The sequence below is a fragment of the Apium graveolens genome, chromosome 5, assembly GCF_009905375.1.
Source record: "Apium graveolens cultivar Ventura chromosome 5, ASM990537v1, whole genome shotgun sequence".
NCBI classification, from domain to species: Eukaryota; Viridiplantae; Streptophyta; class Magnoliopsida; order Apiales; family Apiaceae; genus Apium; species Apium graveolens.
In genome coordinates this window covers 73,849,508-73,862,176 of record NC_133651.1, presented here as the reverse complement: position 1 = coordinate 73,862,176, position 12,669 = coordinate 73,849,508, and the positions used below count along the sequence as shown (strand labels likewise).

Genomic DNA, 12,669 nt, shown 5'->3' with positions numbered 1-12,669 from the left:
TTGGAACATCATATAAGTAGAAAAAGTTCTCTTTCCAGCCTTCTCATGGCTGACTTTTCCAGAAGCCTTTTTTGTTATGCTGCTTGTCCATGATCAGATAGTAATATCCATAGTCATATTTTCTTAAACTGAAGAAATGGCTTACTTCGTCCATTGTGGGTTGAGGAAAACCTAAGTCTGTGTCAAGGATGAATAAAGCAAGAACAAATTTGTAGGTGTTGGGGGAAAGTTGAAGAGGAGCTACATCATATAGCTCAATTACCTCTCTCATAAAAGGGTGCAAGGGTGCGCCCACACCCAACCAAACTAACTTGGGACTGGTTACCATTATGGGAATCCTGATATTTCTTCCATAGTTGAAGATATGGGGCCGCATCATACTAATTGGGCGCGCCCAGATTCCTTCCATGTCATAAAATTCCATCAACCATTCCAGTTGCTCATTGGAACAGGCTGAGGGTAATCCTACACAGGACAATTTTCCATGCTCCCTCCTGAAACGCTTCTTCACATCTTCATTACATGGTTCGAAGTTGTTCCAATCAAAGTCCAATTCTCTATGAGAAGCCTCCCAATGAATGAATGGAATAGGAAAGGGTGCAGGAGAAGTAGAGAATTGAAAAGTGCTTTCATTAAAAAAATTCATCTCGTCACGAAGGGGCGATGATTTCTCTTCAGACGCGCCCTCAATATTAGGGGAAGAAAGCGCGCCTTAAGATTGATGCGGAGATAATCTTGGAGAAATGGATCTATAAGAAACTTTGGAGGGTCCAGCTCCCACATTAACTCCTATTTCTACTCATCTATATATGTCCGCGTTCAATCCTTCTAGCTAGTCATCTAGATCATTTTCTTATGGGAATGGTGATCTTTCTTTAGAAATTAGCTTCTTTTTTCCCTTTCTCTGAGCCAAAGGGACATTACCCAAAGAGGGGCTATTGGAGGAGTCTGCCATGAGTTTGCCTTCCTTAAATCCTGGATAAGGCGCGCCACACGGTCTATAAGTTTAGGGGTATGGTGGGTGTTTGAAGGTTGTGGTTTAAAGTAAATGTTGGGAAGAGAATATATCCCAAGGTTGGAAAGAAATTATTTGAAGGGATGAAATGGAGAAGACGCGCCCTCGTCTTCCAGCTGTCAAAATCAAAGCAAAAATCTATTGAGGGCGCGTCCAATGAGAAAAAAAGTAAGACAGAATGATAAAGCAGATGGCACGCCTAAGTAAGAACTCTCCCCGAAGATTCTTATTACAATCTAAAAATTACGAAATAAAAAGAAAGAGAGGACATGCCTACATTGAAAAAGTAAAGGGATGGTTCTTACGAACAGAAATAAAAAAAAGACGACGCCCCCTAAGCTGATGGCACGCCCTAGATAAATTATATGATAAGATTATTGCTAGTAAGAATGAGTAGGCGCGTCCTAGATCCAAGTTGGGCGTAAATTATTCCAGAATAACGGTTGACATTCTAGAAACATAAATTTAAAATTTAAAACCCTAAAATTATAGATCTAAATTGCTTAATTAGAATATATGCAGATATATGTATACACAGATGTATGCATATCAAGAAATCTATAACCAAGAACACGAGCAGTCACTATGGCATGCATCACAATCTATTTAATAAAACTCGAAAAGGAGAAAAGTTTTGTGTACCTTTTTAGTTTATGAAAAAATTGAACGGAAAGAAATTTGAAAATGATGGAGGATCGATTGGTTCCAGGAGAAATAGAGCTCAATAACCGCTGGAGGTATGTTCTGGAAAGAGAAAGTAGAGTGAAAGGAAAGATAAAAAGTAAAAAAGTAAAAAAATGAATGATTACCTGTATTTATAGGTAAAAGTGACATGGGATAGCTGTTAGTCCCATCAATCACGTCGATCACGATTCCCGAGAAAAAAGGAAACCGTTTCGAACCGTTTCAAATCCAAAGAACGCGCCCTCTTGAAGGCACGCCCTCTTTGATAATCGCAGTTATTTGAATTTTAAATAAAGACGGAATGATGTGTTCCAAGAGGCACGCCCTTTTAAAGGCGCGCCCTGTAAAATAATATTGATGATACATGAGTTTATATAAATTTTGATAAGGACAAGAAATTCCAATCCCATTTTCAATAGAATATGGAATTTGGGGGGTAGTTGTTATGCCCAAAAATTGGTATAAATATTTTTCGGGTCAAAATCATATAGAGTGGTCAAAATTGAGATATGTATGCCTGAAATTAAGGAGAAGATAAAGCAAGTTTTCTTTCTGCAAAGGCTATAGGTGCGCCCTTTGAATAGGGGAAGGCGCGCCTTGAGCTTATAAAAGATTGTTGGATGAATATATCCTGTGAATACCGAAGGCGCACCAGATGAGGAGGCGTGCCCTGTTGTTGAGCAGAAGATTTTGGGTAATTGTCTGAGCAAGTCCCTCACCTGTGGAAGATGTTAGGGCGCGCCCTAAGTGGAGGAAATGCTTTGTATAGGAATTCAGCATGGGTATTTGGACGAATTATTTGGATGATTCAAGGAAGAAGGGGATGATTATTACTAATGTATATGCTCCAGGTACTCTATTGAAGAACTCCTTCTTGTAATGCAACCACAAGAAGGCGGTGTCCGTGGTCAAAGACTTTCAGGGGTATGTCTGGACGGAAGGCCTCCTTAGGTAGTCAATGAGTGTCCTTATTGGGGATGTGGGGTGAATTCTAGTGTGTGCTTTTGGGAGCTCTATCTCTGTAGTAAACGGGTGTCCTCGTTGGGAGACTTCGGAGTATCCAATATTTTACACCCAAAAGCTTGGGATCACTTGTCATGTAATCTGGTAGGGGCTCCTTATTCGGGGGACAAGGATGCGTCCAACATTTGGGGTGAACCACTGTATACATGCGTCAACAGATTAGAGAAACAACTGGTAGCGGAGGGTTATCCTTGGCGAGGGAGATGCCTTATCCTTGAAGTCTCGAAGCCGCGTACGAGCCTTGGGCCTTTGTGGTTGGGCCTCATCGACGGAAATTCCTAAAGCTAGTAGAAGACGGTTTCCAGTAGGTTTTCTACTAGGCCTCGGGACAAGAGATCTAAGCCCATTAGGTTTCTTGTTCTCCAAGAATTATGTTGGCTTGATTCTCTATAAATAGGGATACGTAGGAAAATTGCAAGGGGTCAGAAGCGAGAGTCAAAGGAGCCACCACTAACCCTAAACAATCTGAGCCACAAATAATCACAAACACCTAACACTGTTTATAAAATCTGAAGATTACTATTCACGTTTTCTGACAAAGAACCACCGTCACAGATCTTTTTTCCGGCTACGAACCTCGAACTTTGTTGCTACCAAATTCCTCCGTCAACACTAAGTATTGTGGCTGCAGAGGAGTTACATCTAAAGCAACTAGATGTTAAGACCGCGTTCTTACATGGTGATTTTGAGAAAGACATTTACATGGTTCAACTATAGGGATTTCAGGTAGCTGGGAAAGAAAACCTTGTTTGCAAGCTTATAAAAAGCTTGTATGGTTTAAAACAAGAACCAAGACAATGGTAGTTGAAGTTTGACATCTTTATGATGAATAATGTATACACGAGGAGTGCTATGGATCATTGTTGTTACTTTAAAAAGTTTGATTCATCTTATATCATATTGTTATTGTATGTTGATGACATGTTGATAGCTGGATCAAATACGAGGGAAATCAACAAGGTAAAGAGACAGATGTCTAAGGAGCTTGAGATGAAGGATATGGGTGCAGAAAAATAGATACTTGGTATGAGCATTATAAGGGATAGAGCTGAATGTACTTTAAAATTATATCAAGAAAAGTATGTTGAGAAATTGTTACAGAAATTCATTGTCTAGGATGCGAAGACCAGAAGTACACCGTTGGCGAATCACTTTAATTTCACAAAGAAGTAATCACCTAAAAGGCTAAAACCGATGAAGGCAAGAAAGATATGGCTAAAGTACCTTATGCATCTGCAGTTGGAAGTTTAATGTATGCTATGGTGTGTGCAAGGCCAGACATTGCTCATTCAGTGGGAGTTGTTAGCAGATTTATGTCTAATCCAGGAAGAGAGCATTGTGAAGCAGTCAAGTGATTGTTACGCTACTTGAAAGGCACATCCAAGGTTGCACTATGTTTCAGTAAGAAAGATGTTATCTTGGAAGGGTTCTCTGATGCAGATTTGGGTAGATGTTTAAATACAAGAAAAAGTACAACGGGTTATATTTTCACTTTTGGTGGCACCGCAGTTAATTGGATGTCTCGACTTCAAAAAAGTGTTGCTCTTTCAACTACAGAAGCAGAATATATGGTTATCTCTGAAGCTAACAAGGAGATGATTTGGTTGAAAAATTTTCTTGAGGAGTTGGCCAAGAAACAGGCGGACAGTGCTTTTTATAGCGACAGTCAGAGTGTTATTCATCTTGCGAAGAATCTCGTGTTTCGTGCTAGGACGATGCATATTCAGCTGAGATATCACTTTACTTTCGTAGTTGTATACTTAACAAGTTATGCTTTTATTCTACCCATTCTGTTTTTCAATTTGTGAGATTTAAAATAATACTTTACTCTTAAATAAAAATACTTGAGAAATTACCAAAAATACTAACTTTTCTATTTTTTTTGGAATTTTACTATCTTCTGACTTTTTTTGCAAAAGTATAGAATCAATCAAAATCAAGCAAATATGCAACTATTTGAATCAAGTTTTTTTTATTGTATTTGAGATTGTATTTACTTGCAGAAACTCTTTGAATGTTCATCCAGTTTATTCAAATTGCAAAAAAAAAAATCATATTTTTGCAAAAAAAAATAAAAAATAGTATTTTGCAAATAAAAAGTTTTTTTGTAAATTTTTTTGAAAAATAATAGTATTTTTGCAAAAATATTTTTATACTTGGATATTTTTCAAAAAAGCCCAAAATACTTTCAATATAAGATAATAGACTTTTTAAAACACTTTAATTTATAATTATGTTATTTTTAACATAAACATTTTAATATAAATGTTGATTATGAACGGACTAATGTTTTGATAATGTATATAACTTGAAAGTTTTGATCCATTTAAATTATAAATTTAAACTAAAATATTTCACTTATTTATAAATTGGTTTCAATTGTATTGGATACATTTTTTTACTCGACACGTCGTATTTAGGTTATTACTAAATCTAGTATTTATAATAATGTTTTTTTTGTTATTTTCTATTAGAATATTTTTTGGATCACATCAATTTCAAATAATTTTTAAATATAATTATATATTTAAATAATTTTAATTCAGGTAAATTATAACAACCGCATTTCAAAAGTTTCTATAATTAAAATAACTTTCGATTTAATCCCATGTACACAAGATTAATTAATAAGGGCCATATATAATCGCATAACCTATCTAAGTGTTTTTTTTTGTTCCTAAGCTAATTTGGTTCCTATTCTTTTATTATCCCTCTTTATGTATTTATGATTCTCTCTCTATTTTGAAAATAAATACCTAAAGTCATGACGTCAATGTTCTAACCTCTAAAGCTCCTGATACTTCTTCTTTTAAAACCCCTTTATAAACTAAGAATTTATATAAAAAACAAGATATTGTAATATATATAAATGTGTGCCAAATATAGATAAAAATATTCAAAATATATTATTTATTAATATTAGTATTAAAATGCCAATTTTTCTGGTTTAAATGAATTTACCATTTAACAAATTTTTACACTGATGTAGTAATTAATTACTATAATTATAAAATAGTAATAATGTTCACGATTACCATTATTCATAAAAGTTTTACTAACTCGAGGCCTTACATTCGTAGCTATGCTTTTTAACTTTTAAAGCAAAATAAAAAAAAATTGTCATTTATAGATGCACATCAATAGGGAAAAAGTTAATATGAGAATAGTTCGGTCCTATTTAGGTTGGCTGAACGAATTGAATTAGTTTTTTTGAACTCTATTTTGTTTTGACGAGGAGAATGAATTCAGTTATATTGAACAAAATTATTTTATAAATAAACAGTTTAATTAGCTTTTTGTACACTTGAGTTGAAAAAGCTTTTACAACTAATTTTTTTTTCAAAATCAGTTTTTTGAGAGCAAACCATTTAGAGATGTAATTGGAATCGAGTAGAGTTTGTGCATATCAAGTTTAAGTTTGGACATCTTTTATCGAGTTAAATTGAGTTCGAAAATAATCGAACGAAAATTATATTCAAATTCGACCCCTAAAATAAACGAGTCGGGTTGGAATTATTCATGAGCATATCGAGTTTTCGAGTTTTTAAAGTTTATTAATTAGTTTTTGAGTCTATTTGAATTATTATCGATTTTTTGAGTTTTGACTTCAATTTCAAAAAACTTACTTGATTATATTATCATAGTTTTAAGTTTAATCTAAAAATATCATTCCATTTTGATTTCAGAATTACAAACTTAATATTTTCGTTACTATACTTTTTAAATTAATTAAACAACATTTTAATATCATCTATTCATACATATTTTATAGATGCATTTTATTTTTTTAACGAACTAAGTCTAAACATATTAAATAATATATTGTGATAAGAGCAATAATAAATTATAATCTTTTTATAATCGATGAATTTGATTTTTGCTTATTTAAATTGGCACCATGAACTAAGAATCATTATTATTTCTATGAATTATATTTACTCAGATGATTTGTGTGTAACTAAGGTTACAATTTATAAATTATATTTATAATCAGCAATCAAATTTAATCGAGTGATTATTGCATCGCCGCCTAATAAAATTATTAACTAGAATACTATTTGAAATATCAAATTCATTTCAATAATGCTTAAATATATAATACCAGTCTTATTTGTTAAAAAATATTTTTTTATTAAAATTTATTAGTTGAATATTTAAATTTAAGTATATAAAAATCATGCAAGTTATTGATCAATACATATATAAATATAATTATTACATATTATATCTTATACATAATTTTCCTAAAAGAGTTATCACAAAAATTTTTGGTGGTCTTATTGGCGCGTATTATGCTGGGGTCTTCGATGAGGTGAGGGTGAAGTCGTTATAAAATATTCGTTTGAGAGTTTGAGAAATTGTATTATTGCGTGAAGAAATTAAAATTTAGTTAGGAAGTTAATAATACAAGTTAGGACAACTAAATATATTTTTATAATTTTTTTTAATTTTATATACTAAATATAATAAAAATAATAATGCTCGTAAATACATGAATAATTTGCAAATTAGTTTATAAAATTAATTTTACTAGATAATTAAACGACATATAAAGTAGCAAATTTACATACAAACACAAAATATATATATATATATATATATATATGAAAAAAAATAACCGAGTTCGAGTTTGTGGAGTTGAGCTTAAAAAAATTCGGCTTAACTCGAATTTTTTATGGAGCCCAAAAATATCTTGAAACTCGAGCTTGAAAATGATTTTGAGTTGAGTCAAGCCGTGCCCATTTTATCGAGTAGAGTTTGAGCTGGTTAGATTCGAATTCCATCTCCCCAATCATTATTTCGAAAAAACTAATTACCAAATTAATATTAGAGTATTCATAAACTCTAATTTTTAGTAAAAGAAACTATATTTTCCCAAAAAGCAAACTTCTGAACACACTAAAATATAAAAATATAAAAAGCTTGTTGTAAAAAACAATTTGCTTAACATGGCTTCTCCTTCTTTGTTGACCGTGGCAGTGATCGGAGCCGGTGTTCGCCGGTCTAGTCGCTGGCCGTGAGCTTCATCGAGTTGGCCACCGAGTAACAATCTTCGAAAAACAAAACCAACTGGGGGGAACATGGGTTTATGATCCACGAGTTGAATCAGATCCCTTAAGCCTTGACCCTGATAGAGACATCATTCACAGCAGTCTTTACTCTTCTCTTCGGACAAATTTTCCAAGACATGTTATGGGTTTTTCGGATTTTTCGTTTACTAAAATATACCAAGATTCTAGAACTTTTCCGTCACATGAGGAAGTGCTCAAGTTTTTAAACGATTTTGCGGAGCAGTTTGGAATCATTGAGTTGACTCGGTTTAGTACCGAAGTTGTTGGGGTCGACTTACGGGGTAATGAATGGATTCTTGAGACAAGAACGAGCGAGTTGACTCGGGAGGATGTTTTCGATGCAGTGGTGGTTTGTAATGGTCATCATACTGAGCCCAGGGTGGCCAATTTCCCAGGTAAGCTACTATTTATTTGTTTGTTTTCTCATGAATATTTCTAGTTTTAAGCAAAATCTTTTTTACATATGGCCCGGGTGATACCTATAAATATTATCTACCAAGAGGCAATTAAATTTTACAATAAGAATGGACTAGAATTAATTCTACTGCTAGTACTGTTTGAATGCAACTTGCAGGCTAAAATAAGAAATGCAGACTTGAAGTTAAAAAAATAACAGAGAGAAGAAAAAGAAACTATGCAAAATTTATATGAACAAGTAATGAAGAAAAGGAGGGTAGAGATTGTTAATAGAGTTTGCCAACAAGATAGTATATTTTACAATATATATTTTACTTCCACATAAGCGAAACATGTGATTTCCACAAACAAGAAAATGCACGAATCATTTCCAGAAAGTAAGATCAATTCTATGATCAAGTAATGGAGATAAGGAGGGTGGAGGGTCGTTCTCTAATCGGTTGACCAAAATTTAGTAGAGATGGTTATAACCATTCTCGGCACATTATCTATTAACTGAAAATAGAGTATAAGATGGTCCACTTTTGATGAAAATATAATTTTTTTATAAAATCTAGTTAAATATGGAACTTCTTGATTTTGAAATAGAACTAGCATTTGAGTTTAAGAGACAGTTTAGCACCAAAAAAAAAATTTGATGCAATATATTTTACAGCAATGGCTATAGCCATTTTACATTTAGCATTGAACTTGTTTTTAAGAATCACTTATTTTTATCAGCCAAGACTATGTGTTTATGGAACGGAAATGTGTTCTCTAACTTTCCGACTAAGGAGATTTAAAAGTTCCACTCGTATACTTACAAAGGTATCTGTGTTGAAATTCATTTTACTAAACTTAACAAGTGTATCCATTTTTAATCAAAGTAGGCATTGAGAAATGGCCAGGAATGCAAATCCATAGCCACAACTACCGTGATATAGAGCCATTTCATGATCAGGTACATTCTCACTTGGGAAAGTTCATGAAAGTCATTGGTTTGCTTAAACCCATAATATATGAACATTCCTTGCCAGTTGTTAGTCGTTTAAAGAATTTCTTAATGGATTATTTGCAGATTGTAGTCATAATTGGAGCGGGACCTAGTGCGATAGATATTTCAAGAGAAATTGCAGAAGTAGCCAATGAAGTTCATGTTTCAGCAAGATCAACTTCTGTATTCTCTAAATTGGTTACTTTTGCAAAACTGAAGACACACTCTGAGGTAAGTATGCTCATAGTCGCTGCGGCAGAAGCAATTTTTAGTGCTTATGGTATCCCACCCGAGTGCCCTGATAGATTTTTAAGTCCAGGCTCTCTCTTCAATGAGGGTCCTACTAACCTAAAATATAAGTTTGGTTCTTAGAAAAATTGCTGTTGATTTCTGACAGATTGATTATTAAATAAAGAGCAAGTCACATTGCTTATTTATAGGAAAAAAAGAGTAAAATAAATGTGTTTTGAATTGGTTCTTAGACAACTGATGTTTATGTTGACAGATTGATTATGTGGATGAAACTGGTAGAGTGGCTTTCAAGGATGGATCTTCTGTTCAGGCAGATATAATATTTCATTGCACAGGGTATTATTCAAAAACCAGATGTTTTTTCGTCTCTCTTTCGATGTGATAAGTTATCTGTTATCAGTTTGAAATATCTGCAATGCAACATTAAGATCATGCTGATGTGCATTTTTACCAGATCAGCATAAGAAAAATTACAGCCTTCTTCTTTTACAGGTACATGTACAATTTTCCATTTCTTAAAACAAATAAAATTGTAACAGTGGAGGATAACAGAGTTGGACCGTTGTACAAACATGTGTTCCCTCCTGAGCTTGCTCCTACGCTATCCTTCATTGGAATTCCTTATGGCGTAAGGTCTTATCGTTACTTTCATTAATTAAAGTATTAGGGGATTCAGGGATGACGTAGTGGCAAAGGCTAATTCCCCTCAAAATATAACAATATAAACTACTAAAAACTGAAGACTTCATTTTTCGAAGTTAGAGATACTAGCTAATATGAATTCCTTATCCTGTAAGATTGTCCACTCCGATGATAAACTCTTTGGTCTAAATCTTGACTCTCTCCTCTTAAACTTCAATAAGAACTATATACGTAAACTGCATTAAAAGAAAGTATTAAAACTTGTATTAATGGAGTTCCTAGCTGCCATTGTTAAGGGGATTTAATCTTCTATAGTTGTGTAAATTACTTTCAAACTAGTAACACTTTTGAATGTTGACGATCTTTTGAAGCCAGAAAATAAAATTAATGTGAAAATCATAAGTTTAGTGATCTTAGCAAAATGTTGATGCAGTTAACTTTTATATGAATTAGAATTTTGTTGTGACAGGTGTTCATATAATATCAGTGAATAAGCTAAATTTAGCATTAGTGGGATATGGAATTTAGGTTTTAAAGAAGTAAAAGAGATTTTGTTTGGTGATTTATAACACAGATAACAGGATTTCCTATGATGGAATTACAAGCCAAGTGGATATCGCTTGTTTTATCAGGCCAGCTTCTTCTACCATCAATAGAGACAATGATGTCTGATACAGAAGACTATTACAGATCATTGGCGCAACAAGGGATCCGATTACGTGCCACCCATTCTGTACTTCGGACCAAGGTTTTTCTCCTTCAGCCTAGTTCAGTTTCCAGCTGTGTTACATATTACTAATTTGCTAGTGCCTCATTTGCTCACGGAGACAGACATTGCAGGCTCATACATGTATTGACCCTGTTTTCTGACTTTGGCAGTTTGAGTACCCAGACTGGTTGGCTAATCAAGTGGGAGTACCACCCATAGATGAACTGATTAAGAAGATATATGCACAACTTTTTACGATCTTATTCAGCTCGGAAGCGGATAAATTTAGAGAATGGGATGTTGATAGCTGGATCGATACAACAATTTAGCTTTTATGTATCAGATTTATGGTTGGAAAACCTCCAATAAAAACCACATCTTCATAATCTTTATATGTCAGTTTCCTATAGTATGAAACAGCATGAAATAATTTTCATGCGTAATCAAATGCATGCCGTTGGTATGAAGCTGTTTAAAGTTCACGTTATGGAAGTAGAATCTCTAAATACATAATCTGAGGACAAACAGATTGGGAATAGAAAGTAAAAAACGGCATAACATCCCGAGTCAGAATTAAGAAACGGCATACCAAATAGGCTTATTAAGTTTGGCTTTAAAATGCGCCTGTTATGCGTTCTAGCATTTCTTTCTCTCCAAATGAAATAACTGAACACCTGAACTATACGTAAGATAACAGTTTGTTTTGCCCCATTTGAAGCCATGAATTGTCTGCAACTGAGAGACCCAACTTTGACCTTTAAACGAGAGAGAATGAAGCTGCTATACGTGCAATGAAGGAAATGTTAGAAAATTAGGATTTTAGAGCTTAATTTAATTATATTCTTGATATTAATCCTAAAATCTAATGATTGGAAATTGTTCAATGATATTTGAACTTAAATTTTCATGTATGGTTTTAAGAATTTTCTTAATGAAATCCATATGAAATGAGAGTTGAAAGTAGCTTGGAAAAGCTTGGAAAAATTTGAGAATGTTTGTCCCACATTGAAATAAATAAAGGAGGGTGTGTGCTTTATATAGTATTACCCACATGAGTAGTATACAACTACTAAGGTGTGTGATGGTCCATTGTGTTGTTATGTGCTTCACGCGCGCCGCCGCCCCGCCACGCACCGGGTCGGGTCGAAGGACGAATGTCTCGGCGTCGTACGCGATGCGAATAAAATCAGAACTTAACAAGTTCTGATATCAGAATCAAAACTTAAGTACTGATGAATCAAATTACAACTTAACTTAAGTTCTGATAATAATGTGGGTGTTAATGTGAAAAACTGTTACAAATAATTTAAATTCAAAATCTGATCAGTTTTGATTTTTTCATTAATGAATTCAAAATCTGGTCAGTTTTGATTTTTTCATTAATGAAGCAGTTTAATTCAGACATTAAGTGTGTGGACAGTTTCATTTTTTCCTCTCCTATAAATAGAGGTTAAAGTGAATGTATTATACACACTACATTCTCTTCTCTTCTCTTCAACCTCTCTGCATTTCTCTCCCAAAAGTCCTGAAGTGCTGATATTTTCCGGCGACTGAGGTGCTGGTCGAAGTGGAGCTTTTGTTGCTGCTGTTAACATAAACTCCGAGCTGTTTTATCCTGGTGGAGATATTGTGCGCATCCCAGACGCAGCAGGTAGGGGCAATATTCTCTTCAAGAGCAGCCAGGACTTCGAGCAAGGCCTGGTGACTCAGCTGTGATCATTTTTCTTGGCATTTTGTATCTGTGAACCTTTATTTTAGTCACTGTTAAAAGCTATGGTTTCGGGTACATCTTTCTTTCTCTCTTCGTTATTTCAGATACTGATTTTGTTTACTTGCATGTTTTGTTTTGTTAACTGTGGTCTTGGCCTAAACTTGCTAAATT

General features: G+C 33.9%; 1 pseudogene; it reads left to right on the top strand.

Moving 5' to 3' along the window:
* Nucleotides 1–7,656: 7,656 nt before the first annotated feature.
* Nucleotides 7,657–11,251, top strand: LOC141724183 (flavin-containing monooxygenase FMO GS-OX-like 3; annotated as a pseudogene).
* The last annotated feature ends 1,418 nt before the right edge of the window (nucleotides 11,252–12,669 follow it).